This window comes from Herpailurus yagouaroundi, unplaced genomic scaffold (genome assembly GCF_014898765.1).
Source record: "Herpailurus yagouaroundi ecotype Mexico unplaced genomic scaffold, PumYag 141, whole genome shotgun sequence".
Classification (NCBI taxonomy): Eukaryota; Metazoa; Chordata; class Mammalia; order Carnivora; family Felidae; genus Herpailurus; species Herpailurus yagouaroundi.
Genome location: NW_024412396.1, coordinates 41,161,471 through 41,172,918, shown reverse-complemented (window position 1 = coordinate 41,172,918; position 11,448 = coordinate 41,161,471). Strand labels below are relative to the sequence as shown.

The following is an 11,448-nucleotide window of genomic DNA, read 5'->3' as shown; positions in this document are numbered from 1 at the left end:
TAATTTTATTCTAGGCATCAAACATTCTCACAGGCTCCTGAAAAGCTCTTAAGCCCTATGCACTGTGCTTATGGGGTAAAGTTAATAAAATAACTGAGTAGTCACTGAATAAATGTTGAATAAATGAATGAGTAAACAGAAAATAATCCCTACCATTTTGGTGGCCCTTCTCATGTGCCTTATACTCATATATTTCCTAGAAATAAGGAATATACATGAGAAGTAAATTACACAGCGAGATTTGTTGGACATTATTATTGTTATTACCATTCGATAAGTGAAGAACAGGCTGAAGTTGCCTAGCATGCCTGTGACGACACATGCCCAAGTGCCAGGGCAATATTTGAACCCAGGTTTCTGGCCTCAGAGTCTGCCTTTCCACTACCCAGGATATTGGTACAATCTCTCTATTAAAATGAAAATATTAACAATAATCTAGCCCTGAGAGTTGTTGTGGAGGAAAATGAGATGATGCATATAATGGGCTTGGCATAGTTCCTGGCACAGAGTAAGTGCTCACTAAGTGGTAGTCATGGTAACATTTGTCCCAGGTTCCTGCTCCTCTGTGACCTCATATATCTTCTGAGCCACAGCAGTCTGAGCGGCAGAGATTGGGGTAAGGAGGAGGAAGTGGTGATGAGAAGATACACTTTGCATAAGTATTTACATGTTTTAAAAACTCTTTTTATTTCACAATGGAAAAAGTCTTTTGAAGCAAGCCTGTACAATCTAGGGACAATTTAAACAGATTCAAATTGGAAAGTTACAAGGGAAATTGCAAAAGGAAACAGGAGGAGTCCAACCTTAATGGGTCTAAATCCCAGAGGCTCTGAGCCAAGCAGGCTCCAAATCATGCTCCTTAACTCCCACTTGTGCAGCGGGTGAATCCTTCCTCAGCCTCAGCAGTAACTGGAAAGTGGGAGAAGCAGAGATCATAGGGTGTTCAAGGACCCAAACTACACCAAGCCAAATATTCAAGTCTGGGTCCCCATATCTGTTTCTGAGGAAATTGTGAGCAGATGGAGTGAAACAAGTAAAACTTGTGTTGGTGAAAAATGAGCCTGTCTCTAGTGTGGACAAAGTCCCAAAGTAAAGCTCAACAAAAGCAGTCACTGTGACTCCCATTGCTTTTGTCAGTCCCTGTGATTTTAGCTGCTGTATCCTGCATCCAGGGGGCTGTGGGTAAGTGCTGACATCCTAGGATGGCAAACTAGGCTGAAGGGGATGGGCACAGATGATAGGGGAGACTTAGCTCATTGCTGAGTGAGTAAGACTATGAGGGTTGTTGGAGGGCTGGCCTTGTGGATTTGGTAGCTGCATCCGAAGAGAGTTTGAGAGGGTGGGTACGGGGAGGGGAGGGTTTAGTGAGGGGACCAGTTACAGGGGGAGGGCACATAAGTGTCATAAGAGTGATGATTACCATTATGTGACTCTCTCCCCGGGCAATGGGATAGCATGACTACTGTCAGCGCATAACCCCCTCCTCCAAAATCAGGACATTCCCTTGCTGCTTTTCACCATATCCCCTTCCTCAGTCTACAGAAAGCTCCCAAAGGCCAGGCAGAATCATTGCCCCAGTTGCCCACAAGCACACAAAGACATTGCCCGTTTCCCCACACATCATTTGCTATTTATGAATATGCAGTTATGAAAGTATGAAGTCATCATTTCCAATTATGTTATTTTAATTTGTAGCAGTGATAAAGGGGAAGATCTTCCATTACCCCAATGCCCTCTCCCTTCTAATTGATTATTATCCTTTATCCCTGTATTCTTGACCTAATATCTATAGGGCAGAAGTGTTCTCCCCCCCCCTTCCTTTTCCTCCCCATGGTCAAGGCTTCGTGTGGATTCCTTATATCTCCTCCTTCAGCCTCCTGGCTGAAGTCACTGCAGATTTCCTCACCCCTCCGAACAGATAGCTCAGTGCCATTAGCTTTGTAGTTTCATCTTTGAAAGATCTAATCTTTGTATTCCCCTCTCTACTTTCCTTAACTTTTTAATAACAGAGACATGTCAGAACAGAAATTGCTTCTGGTCTGGAACAGGCTGTGCTCTCGATGGCACATATATTACTGAGGTGGGGGTGACTTCACTTTGCCTTGACACAAACCCAATCAGGATAGGAGAACTCTGAAGATCTAAGTCTTTATCTGGGGCTTCACAGTTGGTAGGGAAGGGGGAATGTTATTAACGTATGTATATCTCCTTGCAGTTCCCACCAAAGAGAGAGAGGGAGAGAGAGAGAAATCCCTGACATTTATCTCTTCAACAAGACATGTGAGGAGCCAAATGCCATTTGACAGGACAAATATTTACTGTGCCTGCAAACAGCCCCAAACATCAGTGCAGGGAACGTGAAGACTGAGCCAAGGCTGATCAAAGTTCGACGGAGATGCCAGGTCCCAAGAGCTGGGGATTAAGGGCATCATTTAACACCGAACCACGGACAAGATTTGTCTCGTTGGCTCCCTATTCAAACCGGGCATTTTATTTTCATTTCCTCGGTCCTCCACGGGCTCGTGTTCTTCAGGGCGAGGGGCTGCGAGCCCTTTTCATTCCCCTAAACTCTGAGCTCTTGGCCGATCTTTCACACAGCAGTCAGCGGGGTTGCAGGGTTGCGGAGTTCTTGTGAAGATTTGCTCGTTCTCCTGCAGAAAGAAAATTGGACTCCTGAAGACCCACAGGACCATCACTGCTAATAGCAAGCAGTGAGACGAGAGGCCCGTCGAGAAACCACGGCCGGAAAAAGCACACAGAGACATTTTTTTGCAGCAGCGTCAGCAAAGCAGCCTCATGGGGGAGGGCTGGGGGGAATTTCCACTAACAAGCTTGACAGTTCTCCTGTAACTTGTAGAAGTCCTGCTTACTTCAGCAGCATTATTTTTCAGACAGAAGTGTCTGATTAACAGCCTCCTAGAGCAATGGTGTTTAATTGACACCGGCCACAAAGCCGGCTGAGAAGTTTATCTTCTTCTGCCTTTCACACGAGATCCTTTAAGTTCCCCGGCCACCGGGGGCCACTTGGGAACAGCTCTCTTCGTCCGTCTGGGCCCTGGTGTCCCCGTAGCCCTTCTCTCCCGGGGAAGCAGCATCTAGAGGCTTCTATTTGCTCGGCCGCCCCTGGTCTGGTTATACTGAGCACGCTGTTTAACCTCTCACGCTTCAGTTTTCGCAGCTATCTAAAATGTTGGGGAGGAATTAAATGAGAAAATGTGTCTAAAGCTCTTATGTGGCCTGCGATTTGCATGGCAAGCATTCATTAAGCATTAGCTCTCATTATTATCATCTTGACGAATGCCGGGCAGAGGAGTTATCTGCCTTGGTCAGGATAAAAGGAGCTGGACACAGGCTTTCAGTTCTACAAGATGAAAAGAGCTCTGGACGTGGAGGGTGGTGATAGTTGCACAACATTATGAATGTATTTAATACCACAGACCCACATGCTTCCAAAGGGGCATATATGTGTATTTTACCACAACAAAAATTGCAAAAAATAAAAGTAAATAAAAAGGATTAAAACAAAGGAGCTGAGTATGGCAGATAGAACAATCGTCCCCCCCAAAAATGTCCTCGTCCTCATCCCTAGGACCTGTGAAAGTTACCTTACATAACCACAGGGGCTTTGCAGATGTGATTAATTTAAGAACCTGGGGAAGAGGAAATCATTCCGGATCACCCAGGTGAATCCAGTCACAAGGGTCCTCGTATAAGAGAGAGGCAGGAGGTTCAGAGTCAGAGAAGGATGTGAAGACAAAAGCAGAGGATGGAAGATACCACCCTGCTAGCTTTGAGGATGAAGGAAGGTGGTCAGGAGCCAAGGAACACAGGAAGCCTCTAGAAGATGGAAAATACAGCCACCAGAAGGAACGGAGAGCCCTGCGGCATCTTGATCTTAGACCAGAGAACTTCTGACCTCCAGGCCTGTGAATGATAAATCTGTGGTATTTTCAGCCACTGAGTTTGTGGTCATTTGCTCCAGCAGACCTACCATCAAATGCCCTGGGTGGTGGCGGAGACCCGTGGGCCCGATCTGGAGTGGGGGGAGAGGAACCTCCACAGGAGCAGCCCTGGGACACAGACCCCATCCTGGCAGCACACGCCTCATGGGGGCCTCCGCCTGTAGGCAAGTGCACCTCCTTTTCATCCTTGGAAAGCCGTGGTAATCAGACAAGGCATACCTCAAGGCCAGAGTATGTTGGGGTGTGGGGGGCATCTCAAAGAGGAGGAACGTGAGTGAAAAAATGTAAAGTCCTTTGGCAGACCAGGCCTGATGTCTCCTCAGAAAACCTCAGAGGAAGGGCCTGACGGGAAGGCATGGCTCAGAGTTTCCATATCCTGCTTAGGAACTTCTGCAACAAAGCAGACTGCTTTCACACACGGCTCACTGGGTCTCGCCCTTCTATAGCCTCAGCGAGGTATTCATTTGCCCATAAGCCAGTCTTTAAGAATACTTGTTGAATGAATAAAACAAATGAATGAATAAATAGACAAGTTAAGGAACCCAAATGTTATCACAAAATACCCCCATTTTTCTTAGCCTGGAAAGGCAGGGGTGAGGGGGGGCAGGGCTGGCAGGGAGATGGATATTGGGAAAAGCTCCCTTTTCTCTAATCTCCCTGGGAGACTGAGCATGCCCCCTCGTCCTCCCCGCGGTCAGACCCACTGGCCGGTGTCCTTGCGCCCAGGACAGAAGGCGTGTGGAGCCGTGTTGCTGCTCCTGTAGTTGGTATGCAAGCCAACACTCCTAGCACATTCCAAATCTGAGGGGGTGGATGCTAATAACCCATAATCAATGTTGCATTTGCCAACGGCCAAAAGAAAAATGAACCTTTAATTGAGCGAGATTTGGCATCAATCAATGATGTGACTTTAGTCAGGCAAAACCGACAGATTACTGAGTCGGACATCCAACTGTGAGAATTGTTCTCTACTGGGGCGAAGAATGCAAAATGTGGATAAACGACATCTCTTACCCAGCCCAGGACCATAACTCACTGTGAAAAAAGAAAAAAAAATCCCCTGCATTTGTTTTTAAATCTTCTGGAGTTTCTTTTTAAGTCATGTTCCAGCAGAGCTTAACTCACTTTGTAACTCCAAGCCCCTTCAGAGAAGTGTTGTTTAATTTTGTGCTGATGACGGTTTCTAAGACAGCTGGTTGTAATTAAATTAGCAGATCCCTAGCCCGAGAGCCCAAGCAGGAGGAGCCTGAGGTGACTGTTGCAGCCCGGAGAGTCCCAGCAGGATGACCGTGATGTGGCAGCACAGGCTTTGGACCTTCTTGAGTCCTTAGAGACAGAGCTACTGACCAACAAAACCAAGAAACCTGGCCGTGGACCACATTGGCCAGCAAAGGAGGTGGTGGGGTATTCCCACGAACCCCACATGCAAACAGGCTGGGGATAAACCACCACCAACAGCAAGCCCTGGGTGCTCTCGGCACCTGAGAGAAAGCAGAGGGAAGCTACAGGGCATCTACAGACATAGCACAGGAGAAAACCAAAATAGCTGAAAGGTGGAAGCCTGTTAAGACCAGTGGCCCATCCTGGCAGGGGCTTTGGCCAATCCAGTCAGGGAGTGGGAGGGGTGTGCAGTCAGCTTGGAACTGAACTTTCCAAACTGATGGGCCAGGACAAGCCCCCAAATCGGGGGAGAAACCACTGAGGGGAATCAAAGCCGAGCAGGACGGGTGCTTTAGACTGACAGCCGGCCCACAAAAGCAGGTGAAAGTCCAGCTGCAGACACCTGTGCTTACCACCCTCTGTGCCACCAGCCCAGGAGACTGGGATGGCTCTCTGTTGCTCTGGGATCGTTGCTTCGTTGACCTATCTGGACACAGTTCTGTGGTTCAACCCTTGTCACTCTTTCAGACACAGTTTTGTATTCATTCTCCAGCTTCATACATAATTTCAATCGATTAGACCTAGTTCTGCCTTCCAGAGCTATAAGGAAGCCTCCTCTGTCTTCCACATGACAGGTTTCAAATATGACAGGGCCCTCTAAAAGCATCTCTATTTCAGGCTGAGCATCCCCAGTTTCTTCAAAAGCTCCTTCTGGAATGTGGCTTCCAGAATCCTCAGTCCTGGCCTCCTGCCTCTGGGCTTGTTGCAGTTCAGTCCTGATACAGTAGAAAAATGTCAGTCCTGGAACCAGAGAGCTTGTATTTAAGTTCTGGAACCTCTACCTCCTGGCTAGCCTATAACCCTCTCTGGGTCTCAGTTTTCTCATCTGCAGTATGGGGATGACTGTGAACTATAGATTTGTATGGAGGCTCTGTGAGATAACATATGTAGCCACTTTGAGAATGCTAGAACGTGGACGAAGTACCCATAATTGTTTGGGCATTATGTCTCAAAGTTGTAACCCCAACTTGCATTTTTATTTTATTTTATTTTATTTTTTAATTTTTTTTTTCAACGTTTATTTATTTTGGGGACAGAGAGAGACAGAGCATGAACGGGCGAGGGGCAGAGAGAGAGGGAGACACAGAATCGGAAACAGGCTCCAGGCTCCGAGCCATCAGCCCAGCGCCTGACGCGGGGCTCGAACTCACGGACCGCGAGATCGTGACCTGGCTGAAGTCGGACGTTTAACCGACTGCGCCACCCAGGCGCCCCCCAACTTGCATTTTTAGAAAGATCATTCCAGAAATGATCTATCAAGAAGAGGATGGAACTGGGGCTTTCCTCTCCCTTATTCTAGTCTCTGGGCTTTTCTTAATGCCATTTCAATCACACAAACTCTTCAGGCCTTTCATACTGTGGGTCCTCACTGAGCCAGAAGTAAGCAGAGTAAAAGCCACTTCAACGACAGGAGGTATAATCGTCTTTACAAAGTCATGGTAATATTATATAGCACCTGGATGCAGAGAGCTTCTGCCCGCCCCATACAAAGGACCTCCAATCCTGAATTCGATCGGCCTGTCATTCTTTCCCCCAACTTGATCCTAAGGGCTGTTTTTTTCTGAGGGAGGGATACAGAAACTTAGCAACTTCATGTTTAAAAATATTATAGTCCTGGGGATCCTGGGTGACTCAGTCGGTTAAGCATTTGACTTCGGCTCAGGTCATGATTTCATGGTTCGTGAGTTCGAGGCCTGCATAGGGGTCTGTGCTGACAGCTCAGAGCCTGAAGCCTTCTTTGGATGCTGTGTCTCCTTCTTTCTCTGCCCTCCCCTACTCATGCTCTGTCTCTGTCTCTCAAAAATAAAGAAATGTTTAAAACTTTTTAATTAAAATATTAAATATTATTAATTAAATTAAAATATTCTAGTTCTATCCTCTTGCACAGTTGGTAGGAATGCAAACTGGTATAGCCACTCTGGAAAACAGTTTGGAGTTTCCTCAAAAAATTATAAATAGAATTACCCTATGACCCAGAAATGGCACTACTAGGAATTTATCCAAAGGATACAGGAGTGCTGATTCATAGGGTCACATGTACCCCAATGTTTATAGCAGCACTATCAACAATAGCCAAATTATGGAAAGAACCCAAATGTCCATCGACTGATGAATGGGCCAAGAAGACATGGTATATATATGATGGAATACTACTCAGCAATGAGAAAGAATGAAATCTTGCCATTTGCAGCAACATGGATGGAACAGGACGGTATTATGCCAAGTGAAATAAGTCAGTCAGAGAAAGACAGATATTGTATGTTTTCACTCATGTGTAATTTAAGAAACTTAACAGAAGACCATGGGGGAAGGGAAGGAGAAAAAAATCATTTCAAACAGAGAGAGAGACAAACCATAAGAGACTCTTAAATGCAGAAAACAAACTGAGGGTTGATGGAGGGCAGGAGACAGGGGAAAATGGGTGATGGGCATTGAGGAGGGCACTTGTTGGGATGAGCACTGGGTGTTGCATGTAAGTGATGAATCATGGGAATCTCCAGAAGCCAAGAGCACACTGTATACTCTGTATGTTAGCTAACTTGACAATAAATTATCTTAAAAAAACAAAACAAACACACGATAGTCCTATGTGTCCAGTCTTCATTTTCCTCCCTATTCTTCAATCAATCTGCAAGCCAAGAACTAATCCAAACTTTAATCTTCTCATTTTGGCTTATTCTATCTCCTCTGGATAGCAAACTTCATATACTCACTGCAGGATACATATATCCTTCTGCTTGACCTAGATTTGGCTCTCCAGTTTCACAGAGTATCCCCTTACAATATGCCAAGGTTTGTTAAATGGGTCTACCACGTGACCAATAGGTTCTTTTTTTTTTTTTTTTTTTCTCTCTGTTCCTCAAAATGTACTCTGATCTGTCACACTGGTCTTTTTTGTTCATGTTAATTTCAGGTGTACAACGTGACTTCTTATTTGTATATATTGGGAAAGGATCACCACACAATAAGTCTAGTTACCATCCATCACTACACAGTTACAATTTTTTTCTTGCGATGAGAACTTTCAAGCTCTACTTTCTTAGCAGCTTTCAAATATGCGATGCAATATTATTGACTATAGTTACCATGCTCGACATCTCCTTGACTTATTTTGTAACTGGAAGTTTGTACATCTTGATGCCCTTCACCCGTATCTCCCACCCCCACCTCACTCCCCTCTGGCAACCACCAATCTGCTCTCTCTAAGTTTTGTTTTGCTTGTTTGTTTGTTTTGTTTCTTAGATTCCATATATAAGTGAAATCGCACGCCAGTTGTTTCTCTCTGTCTGAATTATTTCACTTAGCATAATACCCCATAGGTTCTTAATTGTTTTCTTAATTACTGCTCTAAAATTCAGCCATCTTTAAGAGTCGGCAATAAAGTTTTAGAAAATGCATGTGATTAGCTGTTTTAATGAAAGGGTACTTTAAAAAATAAGAGGCAAAGCATGTTATTCACTTAGTTAAATAAATAGAACCTCCTGGGAGCCTGGCTGGTTGGCTCATGAGGCCAGAATTGAAGAGCCAATGCCCGTGTGGGATCCAGTTACCTTGAATTGCCAACTAAGAACACAGGAAGAAGTAAAAAGCCACATGAGGGTAGTGTTGAAAATTTAAATATTCACATTTTATTGGGGTCATTTATCCTGTCACATACAGGAAATATACATAAGTGTTCAAATCCGTACCCTTTACCATACACATGTACTCTCTCTCCCACGCACATATGTTCAGATATGTGATTACCCTTATACCCAGCAAGAACACTAAACTCCCATGCATTCTTGGTAAAAGGGTGACAGCAACTTATTGGTGTATAATCCATCCAATCACAACGAGGCAAGGAAGAGAATCTCATCTCACAAGACTTCAAAGAGAAAAGAATTTGGTAACACTGAGCTCTTGGTTAACAGTCTCACTGGTGAAAGTCCCCAGGTGATGTTGATAGAACATCTAACAAACCACTGTCAGAATTCGAGCAGCTCAGCAGATCAGACACCCTCATGTGACATTCACATTTTTGTGGCCAGATCCAGGACTTAGCTGGATGTATCTTAGTACAGAATACGTTTGAGAAATGTCCCAGACAAGATGGATGGATTTTCACTGTCTCAGGCCCTCCCCCTCCATGGCCCCCCACTGGTACTTTGTAATTTAAGATTTCAGAGAACTACCTTTAAGTTGTTTGACCTGTAGCTCTATCTCCCAGTAAGAATGCAAACTCTGTGAGTACAAAAACCAGGCCTTCAGATTCCTTTCTGTCTCTCCCAACTCAGCTCTTAATCCTATGCCTTTCATAAAGCAAACACCCAAAAAACATTGCCTGACCAAATGGCCTAATGTGGCCTTGGAGATATCAATATCATGCCGGTCCTAAACTGTGTGGCACTACATGAAAAGAACTGTTAAGAGGGGCTGGGCCTTGGTTACTCTGCTATAAAACCATCTCTTCCTGAATTTACTGCAGACTTTATGATTTATTCGTCCTTTGATGTATTTTTGCCTTGGCTGTATGTTTTTTAATCATGCCATTAGGATTTTGTTACACATTCAGGTAGTGAGTTGAAGAGATAAACCCTTTCTAAATTGCTAACATTCCAAAGACTCATGAATTTGAGGCCAAAAGGCACTTCTATGCCAGAAGAGGTCAAGTGTGGCTGCTCAACCAAGAAGCGGAGCAGGGCAAGCCACTTGCCCCCAATCAGACACAGCCCCACTGTGTGAAGTGCAGAGAAGACTGTTTTTGATCTGTGGTAGCCTGCAACCTGGCCTGAGGTCTGAGTCTTGGTATTTTTTCCCTATTTTCCAAGTGCGTGCTTATTTAAATTTCATAATTATCTGGCTATAAACTCCTAGGGATTTCATAGAAGAAAACAACAGGTCAGCTTGAAGTTAAAGAAGATAAATGAAAACAGGCCAGGAGAATCAGAGCCAGTTCCTGCCAAAGACTCATCTAGCCTTGTGTCATGGGGGCACCAGCCTGATTGCATGACGTAACTGTCTCCATACTGAAATTGGGCACATCTGGAAATGATCACTTCACAGTTTGCTTGGCCCCTTCCCTATGACCAGACCTCACTGGCTTGCTTTATATAAACCACAAACTCACACATTTCTGGCCAAAGGGGATTATTTACTTGGCTTAGCACATCCCTGACCATGACATCATTTGCAGCTAGCTGGTCACCAAACATACAAAAAGAACATGATACAGGGGGAGACACGCTCGTCACCCACAGTCACTAACCCTTTGTGTGCCTTTGGCCAAATACAGTATGGTGACAGCTTTACCCCAAGTCCCTCTCAAGGCTGGCTAGCAGCTCCCCAGTGGTTCACATCGGACTGTCTCTAAACAGTTAACAGATAGTAGCCACTGGTCAAGTTGACCAGGACTTGGCTTCAAAGATCCCGAGTCTAGAGCCTGATATAAGAATGTGAGTGATGCTTCTGCTTTCCCTCCCATCATGTTCAGGGAGTTTGGAAGGTCACTTTCCTCCTGGTCACAGTGCCAACCATCCCCTTCAGGAAGACTGAGTGCAATGGGCTCCTGGCGCACCCCCTGCCAGACAGATTTGTTCAAAATGTGAGAAAACAAATCAGCGAAAGCAATCTAAGCAAATAATCAAAACCAAAAGGACATACCTCTTCTGCAGCTGACTGGATGTTTTGTAGGCCCAACTCCAGGTCCTCTCCTCCACCAAAGCCAGGCCCTGGGTCTATGCCCAGCTGCATCCTTGCTGGGGAATGGCCATATCCCAAACTACTTCTGCCATAAGAGGCACTGCTTCTCTCTACTCTAAACCACTTTCTTATGAAAGCAAGGAAATCAAGGGGTATTATTTATACCCAATCCAATTAGTATGATTATCCAAACACCACTGAGTAGGCAAGACCAAGACAGAAAAAAGTACAGCCCCTTTGTCACTGTTACTTTGGCAATTGGAGGAAAGAACATTGGTGTCATTCCAAGCCACGGGCTGTGTAGCTGCTCTAGTGGGTAGAGCACAAGTGAAAGGCCTTCAGATGAGGTTCCACCTATTCATAA

The 11,448-nt window shown here is 45.1% G+C and overlaps 1 long non-coding RNA gene across 1 annotated transcript; it reads right to left on the bottom strand.

The window, feature by feature from the left end:
- Window positions 1-2,293: 2,293 nt before the first annotated feature.
- LOC121031917 (uncharacterized) lies at window positions 2,294-11,215 on the bottom strand. Its single transcript, XR_005790971.1, has 2 exons — window positions 11,046-11,215; window positions 2,294-2,651 (listed from the first exon to the last, which is right to left on the bottom strand). It is a non-coding gene; the product is annotated as an uncharacterized LOC121031917 (long non-coding RNA).
- Between the last annotated feature and the right edge of the window lie 233 nt (window positions 11,216-11,448).